The sequence below is a fragment of the Abramis brama genome, assembly GCF_963993115.1.
Source record: "Abramis brama genome assembly, chromosome: 2".
Lineage (NCBI taxonomy): Eukaryota > Metazoa > Chordata > Actinopteri > Cypriniformes > Leuciscidae > Abramis > Abramis brama.
Window position 1 is genome coordinate 47,057,124 of NC_139964.1, and position 20,225 is coordinate 47,077,348.

The 20,225-nt window shown below is 37.9% G+C and overlaps 1 long non-coding RNA gene across 1 annotated transcript; it reads left to right on the forward strand.

Moving 5' to 3' along the window:
• Positions 1–334: 334 nt before the first annotated feature.
• LOC311078275 lies at positions 335–1,833 on the forward strand. Its single transcript, XR_014605105.1, has 2 exons — positions 335–735; positions 1,532–1,833. It is a non-coding gene; the product is annotated as an uncharacterized lncRNA (long non-coding RNA).
• Positions 1,834–20,225: the final 18,392 nt, after the last annotated feature.

The following is a 20,225-nucleotide window of genomic DNA, read 5'->3' on the forward strand; positions in this document are numbered from 1 at the left end:
AGCAATTATGTGAAGTGTCAGTGCAAATGAGGTGATGAACACTGACAAAATATTATTGTGTTATAATAGTTAGTTATATACGTGATTTTTAGTGTGTGTCCAAGTATGAATGCAAAAGCACATGTAAAATATTTCATTATTAAGTAGAATGGCCAGCAGAGGGCACTAGAAGACCACTTATTGGCTCACTTTCACTTTAAACCAGTTTTCTGCACTAAAGCAAACCAGTTTTTCCATGTTAACTCAATGCATGCTTACACACACACACACACACACACACACACACACACACACACACACACACACACACAGCATAGTTAACCATGGCTGCGTTCGAAACCGCATACTTCCCTACTATTTAGTATGGGGAAAAGAGTAGGCGAGCGAAAAAGTATGTACGAATCCAAAAGAGTAGGCGAGAATTACCTGGGCGACGTACTAATTATCGCGAGATTCGGACTTAAGTGCGTTCGAATATGCCTACTTTCCTACTATATAGTAGGCGAAAACAGTACGTGAAGGAAGCAGTACGTTCGAAACATCGATATTCATAAAAGAGTAGGCGAGAAGGTCCCGGATGGCTTACTGCTTCCGCCCAGATTTTTGAGTGCTCAACCGATGGATACTCTTCTATCCCAGGAGGCCACGCGAGAGGATACGTCATGAAAAAGAAGAAGAAGGATAGGTCATACTCGAACGTGACGGAAAGGATGACGGACGAGACTGTTTTCAAATGTGAGTATTACAAATCAAATGATCGCATGTGTTGAACTACTGTACAGTAAACTGTTGAATTGTTGAAGGTGTAAAGACGCTATATATTTGTGATTTTGCTGTAAGTCACATTTTATTATGGGATAGGATGAGCAGCTTACTAACAGAGAAGCTCCAGTAAGGACACATACGTCTCCAAAGTGGATTTGCATACATTTTAAACCGTATACATCTTAAATACAATTACTAAATGTCTATTTAATATCTGGCAAGAAACTCTTCTATAAGAATTGCAGATTACTACGTCTAATAGATATGAAATAGGCATCTGAGTGATGTGTGACTAACATAAGTTATCTATTTTATTTGTCCATTAGTACTGTTGATAAATTAAGGAACATTTATGTAGGATAAAAAGTTAAAACAACCTCAACAAGTAAATGTAGTGTTGAGCTCATAAATCACAGAGGTAACGTGAATCTTGTCTGGATGTTACAGGGTCAGATGAACAGATGTGTGTTTATCCGGTGGAGAGTGGCTCATGAAGCTGAATGCTGCCATCAAAGGCTTTGTGACATTACAGAAATGAATAACAACAACTATTTAAATATTAAGTTGTAGTATATTTTAATTATTGTAATTTCAAACTGAGCTACTACAGCACTTTTCTGATTCTTGATTTCTGTGCATTTGCTGCACAGCTGTTGTGGTGGAGCAGGACCTGCAAGGAAAGATGATGGCGGCATTTGTGGAAAAAAAGCATTTTTGTCTTCTAAAAATAATGACTGCTTTTGTGTTATGTTTGTGCATTTTGTAGGATCTGAAATGTCAGTAGGCTGGTGTGAGTACTGAGGATGAGGAGCCCAGAGCTGAATCCTGGAGATGGTGCCATGGATGAGACCCTCCATCACTCCACCTGCCCTTATTGCCTCAGATTGTGAAGCACAACACATCACGCAACAACCTCCGACACGAAGGCACGGCTCACCTCTGGCGGTCAGCTGATTCATCAGAGCCGCAGAATGGGAACCGCTGTGTTGAGATGGCAGAAGGATGTGGGGTTCAGTGCCTGTAGCCTACATACATGATTGTAGTTTGAATAAAGCTTTGTTTCATGTGTTGACTTGTATATGCATTTGTTTATTGTGTGATGGTGACTTTGATTCATTCTTTTACTAATTTATTAATATTTCTCATTGTTGTCAGTAAATAAAATACAATTAATTCATGCTTTATTTATTGTTTGAATGAAAATGTAGGTATGTTCGCTATATACACATCTAGAGTGTATTCATGCATAGCTATTTCAAATGACATACATTACATTTTGTTTGTTTTATTGAATTATATCATTTTCAGTAAAAAGTAATATAATTAATTGGTCAGCATTTATCGTTGTTATTATTGTATGTTTTGGGGTGGGATAGCAATGCAATTCGTTCTGGGGTAATATTAATTTTTAATAATGATACTTAAATTTTTCGAGTATAAAATCAACAGTTTTCCTCCAAAGGCAAATCTTCGCACAGCTGCCCTTTGTGCAGACATTACAAACGCTGAGGAAAACCGTTCTAGGTAGGGCTGTCGAGTTACTGATGTTATGAGGTATATGTGTATATCTATATATATATATATATCTATATATCTATATATATATATATATATATATATATATATCAATCATGGGTTTGCAAACATGAGATTTTATACACAGAAAAAAAACCTATAAGGTTGAATATCTAAATATATATTTTCTTAAATAATTAATTATATAATACATTTAAAAATGCATTTTCTGTTATTTATAGGCCTGAGGGATGAAACGAGAGTTAAATTTAACAAGAAAAAGAGGAAAACATAAAGCAGTAAGCCACTTTTGCTTATGGATGAAAATATTTGGATATAAAATAAAGAAATTAACAACATATTCAAGAGATGACAATTTGGGGATTTCGTAATAAAAATAAATATCGTTAAGGATAAAACGGTGGGTTTAATCAACCCTAAATGTACTCACAAAATAAATGGGCAGCAGTTTCTTCAAAAAGTCCACAAAAGGAGCAAGTTTAATCAATATAATGATATTTACAGACAGATTAATTAAACGTGTCGTTCAAATCTTCTAATAGTTGTTGCGCTTGTGATAACGCGTCGTAGGTCACATGATAACGTCAACATGGCAGATGTCCGGTTCTCATTCATACTCAACGAGATCTGGCTATAAAGTACCTACTCTTTTAGCGCTCGTTAAGTAAGTACTTATTGAAATTAAGTACCTACTCATGGAGTATGCGGTTTCGAACGCAGCCCATGATTTACCATGATATACCACGTTCTAGTATTATTTACCAGGAGATAAACGACAATCTAGTATTATTTACTTTGATTTACCATGTTTCTAGCCTGATTTATCACATTACTAGCAATTATTTGAAGTGTCAGTGCAAATAAAGTGATTAACACTGACAAAATATGATTGTGTTATAATAGTTATTGCTATATATTTTTAGTGTGTATTCAAGTATAAATGCAAGCACATGTGGAAATATTTAATTAATAAGTAGAATGGCCAGCAGAGGGCACTAGAAGACCACTTATTGGCTCACTTTCACTTTAAACCTCATGATTTTGACCAGTTTTCTGCACTAAAGCAAACCAGTGTTTCCATGTTAACTCAATAATGCATACTTGCTACATATGCTACACACAATAATGCCACACACACACACACACACACACACACAAATGTTTCAGTGATATTGGTGTCACATTCACCTTCATCACATTCACCTTCTGTCTTCATCACATTCACCATCTGTCGTCATCACCTGCACCTGCTCCTCATCACCCTCCTCATCATCACCTGCTCCTCATCATCATAACCGTCACCTGTTGTCCTTGTCTTGATCTGTGTATTTAAGTTCCCCTCTCATCCATTATCATTGTCGGTTATTGTTTGTGCACTAGCACTCTGTTATGTTTGTTTTCATGTTGGAAAATAAAACCTTTGTTATATTTGTACCACACACACACACACACACACACACACACACACACACACACACACACACACACACACACACACCATCATTTATCATGATTTACCATGGCTGATACCAATACCAATATGAGAAAATGACTATTTTAAACAGCAGGGGGCAGTAAAATACCACTTATTGGCTTAACATGCCATTAATTCATATCATTTTCACCTTTTTAACTGTTATAGAGGCAAATTTTGTCCGATCTGTCTGAAAATTGTCATGCTTGTTCAGGGTGATATTTCACACGTTCTGACTTGTTTTTAAGAAGGTCTGAGCATTGATTAAAGAGATATAGGCTTTCGGGGACACTTGGTAAAGGCCAGATTTTGAAGTGAACCTATTATAGCTATCCAAATGAAGTAGTTCAACTTTTTCTGACAATTATTGATCTAGTGAGTCCAGAGAATTGTATTGCACTAGTTTTGAACATTATGATATGAAAATTATATGATCAGAGATGGAAAAGACCATTTACAGCCAATACAGGCAGTTTACCATAGGAAATATATGATTTTAAAGCTTTTTAACAGTTATAGCGCCACCTATCGTCCGATCTCCATAGAATTTTTCATGCTTGTTAATGATGTTATGTCACATATGCTGACCAATTTTTGTGAAGTTCTGAGTTTTTATTTAGGATTTATAGGCTTTTTAATGTATTTTGACACGCCCATTTTATAAATTACCCTATTACAGCCATCCAAATGCAAAAGTTCAACTTTTTTTTGATAATTATTGATCTAGAGAGTCCAGAGAATTGTCCTAGACTGGTCTGGTTCCGATCGGGCAAAAAACCTAGGACTAGTTCGCAAAAGTAGGTTTTTAACATATTAATGAATAATTAATGAACAGTTTGATTGACAGCAATGGTTCTTGAGGCAAAGTTGTTCAGGATGAGGAGATCTATCAAATGATATGCATATTGTGTGGATATTTGTAACACCACGTGATTACAGAGCCGTAAAACTCGTTAGCGCCAACTAGTGGCCGATTTCTTTCAAAATTCTTACAGACCTTTAGGGCCATGAGCCGAACATGCGCATTGAGTTTCGTTCCGATCGGCCTCCGTTAACCTTGTCTAATAGGTGCTCAAACTTCGTTGGCCGATGGCGGCCATGTTTTTTGAGATACGCCAATGTCCTCATACACATACATGGCACCTTGGACCAAGACACTGCATACCAATTTTCAAGTCAATCGGACTAACGGTCAGGTGGTTATAGCCTGTTTTATGTTTTTTTCATTTTATAGCGCCACCATGAGGCCAATCGTCGCGATTTTTTTACTGTGACCCCAGAGTAAGCTCATACACATGTGTACCAAGTTTGGTGAAGATACCTCATTTACATCGGGAGTTATAGCCATTTTAGTAAAATAGGCCCCTCCCACAACGTCCGTTTTGGCGCCCCTTAGCGACCGTGAATCGAAATTTCCACTTTTTTTCGATAATTATTGATATTCAGTCTCCAGAGAACATTTCTGCACTAGTTTGGTTCCAATCGGGCAAAAAACCAGGGACTAGTTCGCAAAAGTAGATTTTTGACAAAATTCAAAATGGCGGAAAATCTATCATGGCGGAAATGAAATCGGAGATATACATTTTGTTCGTCAGGCGTCCAGCTTTCCAATGATATAAGACACTTGAGTCTACGACATACGGTCTAGGAGTTATGAGCAGTTTCGCGCTTTTGGTTGTTATAGCGCCACCTATGGGCCAATCGGGGTCATAATCTCTGAACCTTTCCTCGATTTTTGTACTACCATCTGTCAAAGTTTCAAAGTTCCAGCTCTTACGGTTTGGGCTGCACGATGCGTTTTACGGCGGAATAATAATAATAATAATAATAATAATTAAAGCTGCAAGCAGCATTTATCGGGGTTCAAGCTATTAAGGCCTTTAAGGGTTTTTAAGCACAAAACATCAAAAGTTATCAGGTTTTATTTAGCAAGCATGTAACCACTGACATAATAGATGGAAAAGACCATTTACAGCCAATACAGGCAATGTACCATAGGAAATATATGGTTTTAAAGCTTTTTAACAGTTATAGCGCCACCTATAGTCCGATCTCCATAAAATTTGGCATGCTTGTTAATGATGTTATGTCACATATGCTCACCAATTTTTGTGAAGTTCTGAGTTTTCATTTAGGATTTATAGGCTTTTTAGTGTATTTTGCTACGCCCATTTTATAAATGACCCTATTACAGCCATCCAAATGCAAAAGTTCAACTTTTTTTTGATAGTTTTTGATCTAGAGCGTCCAGAGAATTGTCCTAGACTGGTCTGGTTCCAATCGTGCGAAAAACCTAGGACTAGTTCGCAAAAGTAGGTTTTTAACATGTTTGCAAATATTTAATGAACGGTTTGATTGACAGCAATGGTCCTTGAGGCAAAGTTGTTCAGGATGAGGAGATCTATCAAATGATATGCATATTGTGTGGATATTTGTAACACCACGTGATTACAGAGCTGTAAAACTCGTTAGCGCCAACTAGTGGCCGATTTCTTTCAAAATTGTTACAGACCTCTATGGCCTTGAGTCGAACATGCCCATCGAGTTTCGTTCCGATCGGCCTCCGTTAACCTTGTCTAATAGGTGCTCAAACTTCATTGGCCGATGGCGGCCATCTTTTTCGAGATACGCCAATGTCCTCATACACATACATGGCACCTTGGACCAAGACACTGCATGCCAATTTTCAAGTCAATCGGACTAATGGTCAGGTGGTTATAGCCTGTTTTATGTTTTTTTCTTGTTATAGCGCCACCATGTGGCCAATTGCCGCGGTTTTTTTACTGTGACCTCAGATTGACCTCTTACACATGTGTACCAAGTTTGGTGAAGATACCTCATTTACTTCTGGAGTTATAGCCATTTTAGTAAAATAGGCCCCTCCCACAACGTACGTTTTGGCGCCCCTTACCGTCCGTGAGTCGAAATTTCAACTTTTTTTCGATAGTTTTTGATAATCAGACACTAGAGAACATTTCTGCACTGGTTTGGTTCCGATCGGGCGAAAAACCTAGGACTAGTTCGCAAAAGTATGTTTTTGACAAAATTCAAAATGGCGGAAAATCTATCATGGCGGAAATGAAATCGAAGATATACGTTTTGTTCGTCAGGCGTCCAGCTTTCCAATGATATAAGACACTTGAGTCTACGTCATACGGTCTACTAGTTATGAGCAGTTTCGCGCTTTTGGTTGCTATAGCGCCACCTATGGGCCAATCGGGGTCATACTTTGATAGGTTCTCCCCAAATTGAGGACTACCATTTGGCCAAGTTTCAAGGTTCCAGCTCTTACAGTTTGGGCTGCACGATGCGTTTTACGGCAGAATAATAATAATAATAATTAAAGCTGCAAGCAGCATTTATCGGGGTTCAAGCAGTTAAGGCCTTTAAGGCATTTAAGCACAAAAGCATCAAAAGTTATTAAGATTTATTTAGCAAGCATGTAACCACTGACATAATAGATGGAAAAGACCATTTACAGCCAATACAGGCAATTTGCCATGGGATATATATGGTTTTAAAGCTTTTTAACAGTTATAGCGCCACCTATGGTCCGATCTCCATAAAATTGTTTACTGTGACCTCAAATTGAACCCATACACATGTGTACTGAGTTTGGTGAAGATATCTCATTTACTTCTTGAGTTATAGCCATTTGAGTAAAATAGGCTCCTCCCACAACGATTTGCCACATTCTAGAATTATTTAATATGATTCTAGCATGATTTACTATCATATACCATGTTCCAGAATGATTTATTAGGATTCTAGCATGATTTACCTTGATACACCTCATTTCAGTATTATTTACTATGATTTACAATGTTTCTAGCATGATTAACCACATTACTAGCAATTATGTGAAGTGTCAGTGCAAATGAGGTGATGAACACTGACAAAATATTATTGTGTTATAATAGTTAGTTATATACGTGATTTTTAGTGTGTGTCCAAGTATGAATGCAAAAGCACATGTAAAATATTTCATTATTAAGTAGAATGGCCAGCAGAGGGCACTAGAAGACCACTTATTGGCTCACTTTCACTTTAAACCAGTTTTCTGCACTAAAGCAAACCAGTTTTTCCATGTTAACTCAATGCATGCTTACACACACACACACACACACACACACACACACACACACACACACACACACACACATACACACACAGTTTAGTTAACCATGATTTACCATGATATACCACGTTCTAGTATTATTTACCAGGAGATAAACGACAATCTAGTATTATTTACTTTGATTTACCATGTTTCTAGCCTGATTTATCACATTACTAGCAATTATTTGAAGTGTCAGTGCAAATAAAGTGATTAACACTGACAAAATATGATTGTGTTATAAAAGTTATTGCTATATAAGTGATTTTTTTAGTGTGTATTCAAGTATGAATGCAAGCACATGTTGAAATATTTCATTAATAAGTAGAATGGCCAGCAGAGGGCAGTAGAAGACCACTTATTGGCTCACTTTCACTTTAAACCAGTTTTCTGCACTAAAGCAAACCAGTTTATCCATGTTAACTCAATGCATGCTTACACACACACACACACACACACACACACACACACACACACACACACACACACACACACACACACACACACACACACAGACACACACACACAGCATAGTTAACCATGATTTACCATGATTTACCACATTACTAGCAATTATTTGAAGTGTCAGTGCAAATAAAGTGATTAACACTGACAAAATATGATTGTGTTATAATAGTTATTGCTATATAAGTGATTTTTAGTGTGTATTCAAGTATAAATGCAAGCACATGTGGAAAAATTTAATTAATAAGTAGAATGGCCAGCAGAGGGCAGTAGAAGACCACTTATTGGCTCACTTTCACTTTAAACCTCATGATTTTGACCAGTTTTCTGCACTAAAGCAAACCAGTGTTTCCATGTTAACTCAATAATGCATACTTGCTACATATGCTACACACAATAATGCTACACACACACACACACACACACACACACACACACACACACACACACACACACACAAATGTTTTAGTGATATTGGTGTCACATTCACCTTCATCACATTCACCTTCTGTCTTCATCACATTCACTATCTGTCGTCATCACCTGCACCTGCTCCTCATCACCCTCCTCATCATCACCTGCTCCTCATCATCATAACCGTCACCTGTTGTCCTTGTCTTGATCTGTGTATTTAAGTTCCCCTCTCATCCATTATCATTGTCGGTTATTGTTTGTGCACTAGCACTCTGTTATGTTTGTTTTCATGTTGGAAAATAAAACCTTTGTTATATTTGTACCACACACACACACACACACACACACACACACACACACACACACACACACACCATCATTTATCATGATTTACCATGGCTGATACCAATACCAATATGAGAAAATGACTATTTTAAACAGCGGGGGGCAGTAAAATACCACTTATTGGCTTAACATGCCATTAATTCATATCATTTTCACCTTTTTAACTGTTATAGAGGCAAATTTTGTCCGATCTGTCTGAAAATTTTCATGCTTGTTCAGGGTGATATTTCACACGTTCTGACTTGTTTTTAAGAAGGTCTGAGCATTGATTAAAGAGATATAGGCTTTCGGGGACACTTGGTAAAGGCCAGATTTTGAAGTGAACCTATTATAGCTATCCAAATGAAGTAGTTCAACTTTTTCTGACAATTATTGATCTAGTGAGTCCAGAGAATTGTATTGCACTAGTTTTGAACATTATGATATGAAAATTATATGATCAGAGATGGAAAAGACCATTTACAGCCAATACAGGCAGTTTACCATAGGAAATATATGATTTTAAAGCTTTTTAACAGTTATAGCGCCACCTATCGTCCGATCTCCATAGAATTTTTCATGCTTGTTAATGATGTTATGTCACATATGCTGACCACTTTTTGTGAAGTTCTGAGTTTTTATTTAGGATTTATAGGCTTTTTAATGTATTTTGACACGCCCATTTTATAAATGACCCTATTAGAGCCATCCAAATGCAAAAGTTCAACTTTTTTTTGATAGTTTTTGATCTAGAGAGTCCAGAGAATTGTCCTAGACTGGTCTGGTTCCGATCGGGCGAAAAACCTAGGACTAGTTCGCAAAAGTAGGTTTTTAACATGTTTGCGAATATTTAATGAACGGTTTGATTGACAGCAATGGTTCTTGAGGCAAAGTTGTTCAGGATGAGGAGATCTATCAAATGATATGCATATTGTGTGGATATTTGTAACACCACGTGATTACAGAGCCATAAAACTCGTTAGCGCCAACTAGTGGCCGATTTCTTTCAAAATTCTTACAGACCTCTAGGGCCTTGAGTCGAACATGCCCATCGAGTTTCGTTCCGATCGGCCTCCGTTAACCTTGTCTAATAGGTGCTCAAATTTCATTGGCCGATGGCGGCCATGTTTTTTGAGATACGCCAATGTCCTCATACACATACATGGCACCTTGGACCAAGACACTGCATACCAATTTTCAAGTCAATCGGACTAACGGTCAGGTGGTTATAGCCTGTTTTATGTTTTTTTCATGTTATAGCGCCACCATGTGGCCAATCGCCGCGGTTTTTTTACTGTGACCTCAGATTGACCTCTTACACATGTGTACCAAGTTTGGTGAAGATACCTCATTTACTTCTGGAGTTATAGCCATTTTAGTAAAATAGGCCCTGCCCACGACGTACGTTTTGGCGCCCCTTAGCGTCCGTGAATCGAAATTTCAACTTTTTTTCGATAGTTTTTGATATTCAGACTCAAGAGAACATTTCTGCACTGGATTGGTTCCGATCGGGCGAAAAACCTAGGACTAGTTCGCAAAAGTAGGTTTTTGACAAAATTCAAAATGGCGGAAAATCTATCATGGCGGAAATGAAATCGGAGATATACGTTTTGTTCGTCAGGCGTCCAGCTTTCCAATGATATAAGACACTTGAGTCTACGACATACGGTCTAGTAGTTATGAGCAGTTTTGCGCTTTTGGTTGCTATAGCGCCACCTATGGGCCAATCGGGGTCATACTTTGATAGGTTCTCCCCAAATTGAGGACTACCATTTGGCCAAGTTTCAAGGTTCCAGCTCTTACGGTTTGGTCTGCACGATGCGTTTAAGGGGAAAATAATAATAATAATAATAATAATTAAAGCTGCAAGCAGCATTTATCGGGGTTCAAGCATTTAAGGCCTTTAAACACATAAGCATTTAAGACATTAAGATTTATTTAGAAAGCTTTGAACCACTGAAATAATAGATGGAAAAGTCCATTTACAGCCAATACAGGAAATTTACCATAGGAAATATATGGTTTTCAAAGCTTTTTAACAGTTATAGCGCCACCTATGGTCCGATCTCCATAAAAATTTCCATGCTTCTTTAGCATGTTATTTCACATATGCCCATCAATTTTTGTGAAGTTCTGAGTTTTTATTTAGGCTTTATAGACGTTTGAGTGTATTTGGACACGCCTATTTTATAAATGATCCTCTTATAGCCAACCAAAAGCAAAATTTTAACTTTTTTTTGATAATTATTGATCTAGAGAGTCCAGAGAATTGTCCTAGACTGGTCTGGTTCCGATCGGGCGAAAAACCAGGGACTAGTTCGCAAAAGTAGGTTTTTAACATATTCGTGAATAATTAATAAACTGTTTGATTGACAGCAATGGTTCTAGAGGCAAAGTTGTTCAGCATGAGCAGGTCTATCAAATGATATGCATTTTGTGATGATAAGTGTAACACCACGTGATTACAGAGCCATAAAACTCGTTAGCGCCAACTAGTGGCCGATTTCTTTCAAAATTCTTACAGACCTCTAGGGCCATGAGTCGAACATGCCCACCGAGTTTTGTTCCGATCGGCCTCCGTTAACCTTGTCTAATAGGTGCTCAAACTTCATTGGCCGATGGCGGCCATGTTTTTTGAGATACACCAATGTCCTCATAGATATACATGACAGCTTGGACCAAGACACTGCATACCAATTTTCAAGTCAATCGGACTAACGGTCAGGTGGTTACAGCCTGATTTATGTTTTTTTCATGTTATAGCGCCACCATGTGGCCAATCGCCGCAATCTTTATACTATGACCTCAGATTGACCTCTTAAACAGGTGTACCGAGTTTGGTGAAGATACCTCATTTACTTCTGGAGTTATAGCCATTTTAGTAAAATAGGCACCGCCTTCTTCAAACATTTTGGCGCCCCTTAGCGACCGTCAATCGAAATTTCAACTTTTTTTCGATAATTATTGATATTCTGACTCCAGAGAACATTTCTGCACTGGTTTGGTTCCGATCGGACACAAAACCAGGGACTAGTTCGCAAAAGTAGGTTTTGGACATAATTCAAAATGGCGGAAAATTTGCATACCGGAAATGAAATCCTTGAGGCCTTTTTTGTTCGGCTTGACCCAAGGATTCCAATGATATAAGACACTTGAGTCTGTGACAAACGGTTAATGAGATTTAAGCAAAAATATGATTTTTTTTTGTTTTTTGCACTGTAGCGCCACCTATGGGCCAATCGGGGTCATATTTTGATAACCTCTCCTCGATTTTTGTACTACCATCTGGCAAAGTTTCAAGTCTCTAGCACTTACGGTTTGGGCTGCACGATGCGTTTTACGGCAGAAGAAAAATAATAATAATAAAAATCAGTACAATTACAATAGGGTTTCAGCACTTCGTGCTTGAACCCCTAATAATAAAAATCAGTACAATTACAATAGGGTTTCAGCACTTCGTGCTTGAACCCCTAATTAAAGCTGCAAGCAGCATTTATCGGGGTTCAAGCAATTAAGGCCTTTAAGGCCTTAAAGCACAAAAGCATAAAAAGTTATTAAGTTTTATTTAGCAAGCATGTAACCACTGACATCATAGATGGAAAAGATCATGTTCTAGCATGATTTACCATGATATACCACATTCTAAAATGATTTACCATAAATCATCATGATTTATCATGGTTTACCATGATTTACCCTGTTCTAGCATAGTTTACCATGATTTACCATGTTCTAGCATGATATACCACGTTCTAGAATGATTTACTAGGATTCTTACATGATTTACCTTGATACACCATATTCTATTATTATTTACTATGACTTACCATGTTTCTAGCGTGATTTACCATGATTTACCACATTACTAGCAATTATGTGAAGTGTCAGTACTGGTCTGGTTCCGATTGGGCGAAAAACCAGGGACTAGTTCGCAAAAGTAGGTTTTTAACATGTTCGCGAATATTTAATGAACGGTTTGATTGACAGCAATGGTTCTAGAGGCAAAGTTGTTCAGCATGAGGAGATCTATCAAATGATATGCATTTTCTGATGAAATTTGTAACACCACGTGATTACAGAGCCTTAAAACTCGTTAGCGCCAACTAGTGTCCGATTTCTTTCAAAATTCTTACAGACCTCTATGGCCTTGAGCCAAACATGCCTACTGAGTTTCGTTCCGATCGGACTCCATTAACCTTGTCTAATAGGTGGTCAAACTTCATTGGCCGATGGCGGCCATGTTTTTTGAGATACGCCAATGTCCTCATAGACATACATGGCAGCTTGGACAAAGACACTGCATACCAAATTTCAAGTCATTCGGACAAACAGTCCGGTGTTTATATGTTTCTTTCATGTTATAGCGCCACCATGTGGCCAATCGACGCGATTTTTTTAGTGTGACCCCAGACTGACCTCCTACACATGTGTATCTAGATTGGTGAAGGCAGCTAATTTACTTCTCAAGTTATAGCCATTTTAGTAAAACAGGCTCCTCCCACAACGTTAATTTTGCGTCTGCTAGCAACCGTGAATGGAAATTTCCACTTTTTTTTCGATAATTATTAATAATCAGACTGTAAAGAACATTTCTGCACTTGTTTGGTTCCGATCGGGCGAAAAACCACAGACTACTTTGCAAAAGTAGGTTTTTGACAAAATTCAAAATGGCGGAAAAATTTGCATACCGGAAATGAAATCGGAGATATACGTTTTGCCCGTCTTGAGCCAAGGATTACAGTGATATAAGACACTTGAGTCTACGACAAACCGTCTAGGAGTAATTAGCGATTTCGTACTTTTGCTTACTATAGCGCCACCTATTGGCCAATCGGGGTCATAATTTGATAACCTCTCCTCGATTTTTGTACTACCATCTGGCAAAGTTTCAAGTCTCCAGCACTTACGGTTTGGGCTGCACGATGCGTTTTACAGGAGAATAATAATAATAAAAATCAGGACAATTACAATAGGGTTTCAGCACTTCGTGCTTGAACCCCTAATAATAAAAATCAGCACAATTACAATAGGGTTTCAGCACTTCGTGCTTGAACCCCTAATAAGAAGAGACGTTTTGGACAGTTATAGCGCCACCTCTTGTCCGATCTTCACGAAACTTGGCATGCTTCTTCACCATGCTATGACACATCTGCTCATCGATTTTTGTGAAGTTTGGGGTTTTCCCTTAGGTTGTATAGGCTTTTGAGTGTTTTTTTTTGTCCCACCCCTTTCCTAAATTACCCTGCTACAGCCAGGCAAATGCAAAAGTTCCACTTTTTTTCGATAATTATTGATCTAGAGAGTCCATAGAATTGTCCTAGACTGGTCTGGTTCCGATTGGGCCAAAAACCTAGGACTAGTTCGCAAAAGTATGTTTTTGACAAAATTCAAAATGGCGGAAAATCTATCATGGCGGAAATGAAATCGGAGATATACGTTTTGTTCGTCAGGCGTCCAGCTTTCCAATGATATAAGACACTTGAGTCTACGTCATACGGTCTAGTAGTTATGAGCAGTTTCGCGCTTTTGGTTGCTATAGCGCCACCTATGGGCCAATCGGGGTCATACTTTGATAGGTTCTCCCCAAATTGAGGACTACCATTTGGTCAAGTTTCAAGGTTCCAGCTCTTACGGTTTGGTCTGCACGATGCGTTTTAGGGGAAAATAATAATAATAATTAAAGCTGCAAGCAGCATTTATCGGGGTTCAAGCATTTAAGGCCTTTAAGCACATAAGCATTTAAGACATTAAGTTTTATTTAGAAAGCTTTTAACCACTGAAATAATAGATGGAAAAGTCCATTTACAGCCAATACAGGCAATTTACCATAGGAAATATATGGTTTTCAAACCTTTTTAACAGTTATAGCGCCACCTATGGTCCGATATTTGGCATGCTTGTTTAGAATATTATGGCACATATGCTCACCAATTTTCGTGAAGTTCTGAGTTTTCGTTTAGGATTTATAAGCTTTTGAGTGCATTTTGCCACGCCCATTTTCTTTATGACCCAATTATAGCCATACGAAAAATTCAAAAGTTCAACTTTTTTTCGATAATTATTGATCAGGAGAGTCCAGAGAATTGTCCTAGACTGGTCTGGTTCCGATCGGGCGAAAAACCTAGGACTAGTTTGCAAAAGTAGGTTTTTGGCAAAATTCAAAATGGCGGAAAATCTATCATGGCGGAAATGAAATCGGAGATATACGTTTTGTTCGTCAGGCATCCAGCTTTCCAATGATATAAGACACTTGAGTCTACGACATACGGTCTAGGAGTTCTGAGCAGTTTCGCGCTTTTGGTCGCTGTAGCGCCACCTATGGGCCGATTTGGCTAAGTCCGTGTATCTGAGTAGCGAGCAATACTACTACCATTTGACCAAGTATCACGTCTCTAGGCCTTACGGTTTTGGCTGCACGATGCGTTTTAGGGAAGAATAATAATAATAATAAAAATCAGGGCAATTACAATAGGGTTTCAGCACTTCGTGCTTGAACCCCTAATAATAATAATAATAATAAAAATCAGTACAATTACAATAGGGTTTCAGCACTTCGTGCTTGAACCCCTAATTAAAGCTGCAAGCAGCATTTATCGGGGTTCAAGCAGTTAAGGCCTTTAAGGCATTTAAGCACAAAAGCATCAAAAGTCATTAAGATTTATTTAGCAAGCATGTAACCACTGACATAATAGATGGAAAAGACCATTTACAGCCAATACAGGCAAATTGCCATGGGATATATATGGTTTTAAAGCTTTTTAACAGTTATAGCGCCACCTATGGTCCGATCTCCATAAAATTGTTTATTGTGACCTCAAATTGAACCCATACACATGTGTACTGATTTTGGTGAAGATATCTCATTTACTTCTTGAGTTATAGCCATTTGAGTAAAATAGGCTCCTCCCACAACGATTTGCCACATTCAAGAATTATTTAATATGATTCTAGCATGATTTACTATCATATACCATGTTCCAGAATGATTTATTAGGATTCTAGCATGATTTACCTTGATACACCTCATTTCAGTATTATTTACTATGATTTACAATGTTTCTAGCATGATTAACCACATTACTAGCAATTATGTGAAGTGTCAGTGCAAATGAGGTGATGAACACTGACAAAATATTATTGTGTTATAATAGTTAGTTATATACGTGATTTTTAGTGTGTGTCCAAGTATGAATGCAAAAGCACATGTAAAATATTTCATTATTAAGTAGAATGGCCAGCAGAGGGCACTAGAAGACCACTTATTGGCTCACTTTCACTTTAAACCAGTTTTCTGCACTAAAGCAAACCAGTTTTTCCATGTTAACTCAATGCATGCTTACACACACACACACACACACACACACACACACACACACACACAGCATAGTTAACCATGATTTACCATGATATACCACGTTCTAGTATTATTTACCAGGAGATAAACGACAATCTAGTATTATTTACTTTGATTTACCATGTTTCTAGCCTGATTTATCACATTACTAGCAATTATTTGAAGTGTCAGTGCAAATAAAGTGATTAACACTGACAAAATATGATTGTGTTATAATGGTTATTGCTATATAAGTGATTTTTTTAGTGTGTATTCAAGTATGAATGCAAGCACATGTTGAAATATTTCATTAATAAGTAGAATGGCCTGCAGAGGGCAGTAGAAGACCACTTATTGGCTCACTTTCACTTTAAACCAGTTTTCTGCACTAAAGCAAACCAATTTATCCATGTTAACTCAATGCATGCTTACACACACACACACACACACACACACACAGCATAGTTAACCATGATTTACCACATTACTAGCAATTATTTGAAGTGTCAGTGCAAATAAAGTGATTAACACTGACAAAATATGATTGTGTTATAATAGTTATTGCTATATAAGTGATTTTTAGTGTGTATTCAAGTATAAATGCAAGCACATGTGGAAAAATTTAATTAATAAGTAGAATGGCCAGCAGAGGGCAGTAGAAGACCACTTATTGGCTCACTTTCACTTTAAACCTCATGATTTTGACCAGTTTTCTGCACTAAAGCAAACCAGTGTTTCCATGTTAACTCAATAATGCATACTTGCTACATATGCTACACACAATAATGCTACACACACACACACACACACACACACACACACACACACACACACACACACAAATGTTTCAGTGATATTGGTGTCACATTCACCTTCATCACATTCACCTTCTGTCTTCATCACATTCACCATCTGTCGTCATCACCTGCACCTGCTCCTCATCACCCTCCTCATCATCACTTGCTCCTCATCATCATAACCGTCACCTGTTGTCCTTGTCTTGATCTGTGTATTTAAGTTCCCCTCTCATCTATTATCATTGTTGGTTATTGTTTGTGCACTAGCACTCTGTTATGTTTGTTTTCATGTTGGAAAAAAAAACCTTTGTTATATTTGTACCACACACACACACACACACACACACACACACACACACACACACACACACACACACCATCATTTATCATGATTTACCATGGCTGATACCAATACCAATATGAGAAAATGACTATTTTAAACAGCAGGGGGCAGTAAAATACCACTTATTGGCTTAACATGCCATTAATTCATATCATTTTCACCTTTTTAACTGTTATAGAGGCAAATTTTGTCCGATCTGTCTGAAAATTTTCATGCTTGTTCAGGGTGATATTTCACACGTTCTGACTTGTTTTTAAGAAGGTCTGAGCATTGATTAAAGAGATATAGGCTTTCGGGGACACTTGGTAAAGGCCAGATTTTGAAGTGAACCTATTATAGCTATCCAAATGAAGTAGTTCAACTTTTTCTGACAATTATTGATCTAGTGAGTCCAGAGAATTGTATTGCACTAGTTTTGAACATTATGATATGAAAATTATATGATCAGAGATGGAAAAGACCATTTACAGCCAATACAGGCAGTTTACCATAGGAAATATATGATTTTAAAGCTTTTTAACAGTTATAGCGCCACCTATCGTCCGATCTCCATAGAATTTTTCATGCTTGTTAATGATGTTATGTCACATATGCTGACCAATTTTTGTGAAGTTCTGAGTTTTTATTTAGGATTTATAGGCTTTTTAATGTATTTTGACACGCCCATTTTATAAATTACCCTATTACAGCCATCCAAATGCAAAAGTTCAACTTTTTTTTGATAATTATTGATCTAGAGAGTCCAGAGAATTGTCCTAGACTGGTCTGGTTCCGATCGGGCAAAAAACCTAGGACTAGTTCGCAAAAGTAGGTTTTTAACATATTAATGAATAATTAATGAACAGTTTGATTGACAGCAATGGTTCTTGAGGCAAAGTTGTTCAGGATGAGGAGATCTATCAAATGATATGCATATTGTGTGGATATTTGTAACACCACGTGATTACAGAGCCGTAAAACTCGTTAGCGCCAACTAGTGGCCGATTTCTTTCAAAATTCTTACAGACCTTTAGGGCCATGAGCCGAACATGCGCATTGAGTTTCGTTCCGATCGGCCTCCGTTAACCTTGTCTAATAGGTGCTCAAACTTCGTTGGCCGATGGCGGCCATGTTTTTTGAGATACGCCAATGTCCTCATACACATACATGGCACCTTGGACCAAGACACTGCATACCAATTTTCAAGTCAATCGGACTAACGGTCAGGTGGTTATAGCCTGTTTTATGTTTTTTTCATTTTATAGCGCCACCATGAGGCCAATCGTCGCGATTTTTTTACTGTGACCCCAGAGTAAGCTCATACACATGTGTACCAAGTTTGGTGAAGATACCTCATTTACATCGGGAGTTATAGCCATTTTAGTAAAATAGGCCCCTCCCACAACGTACGTTTTGGCGCCCCTTAGCGACCGTGAATCGAAATTTCCACTTTTTTTCAATAATTATTGATATTCAGTCTCCAGAGAACATTTCTGCACTAGTTTGGTTCCAATCGGGCAAAAAACCAGGGACTAGTTCGCAAAAGTAGATTTTTGACAAAATTCAAAATGGCGGAAAATCTATCATGGCGGAAATGAAATCGGAGATATACATTTTGTTCGTCAGGCGTCCAGCTTTCCAATGATATAAGACACTTGAGTCTACGACATACGGTCTAGGAGTTATGAGCAGTTTCGCGCTTTTGGTTGTTATAGCGCCACCTATGGGCCAATCGGGGTCATAATCTCTGAACCTTTCCTCGATTTTTGTACTACCATCTGTCAAAGTTTCAAAGTTCCAGCTCTTACGGTTTGGGCTGCACGATGCGTTTTACGGCGGAATAATAATAATAATAATAATAATAATAAAAATCAGCACAATTACAATAGGGTTTCAGCACTTCGTGCTTGAACCCCTAATAATAAAAATCAGCACAATTACAATAGGGTTTCAGCATTTCATGCTTGAACCCCTAATAATAAAAATCAGCACAATTACAATAGGGTTTCAGCATTTCATGCTTGAACCCCTAATAATAAAAATCAGTACAATTACAATAGGTGTTCAGCACTTCGTGCTTGAACCCCTAAAAATCAGTACAATTACAATAGGGTTTCAGCATTTCATGCTTGAACCCCTAATAAGAAGAGACGTTTTGGACAGTTATAGCACCACCTATTGTCCGATCTTCACGAAACTTGGCATGCTTCTTCACCATGGTCTGACACATCTGCTCATCGATTTTCGTGAAGTTTGGGGTTTTCCCTTAGGTTGTATAGGCTTTTGAGTGTTTTTTTGTCTCTCCCCTTTCCTAAATGACCCTGTTACAGCCAGGCCAATGCAAAAGTTCCACTTTTTTTCGATAATTATTGATCTAGAGACTCCAGAGAACTGTGCTAGACTGGTCTGGTTCCGATTGGGCCAAAAACCTAGGACTAGTTCGCAAAAGTAGGTTTTGACAAAATTGGCCATAACAATTTTTGGCCCGAATCGGGATTTGGAGATAGCCATTTTGTCCGTCTGGATCCAGGGATCACAGTGATGCTAAAATGGACAATCTAGGACAAACTGTCTAGGAGTTGTGAGCAATTTAGTAAATGTGGTCATTGTAGCGCCACCTATGGGCCAATCTGGGTCATACTTTGATAGGTTCTCCCCAAATTGAGGACTACCATTTG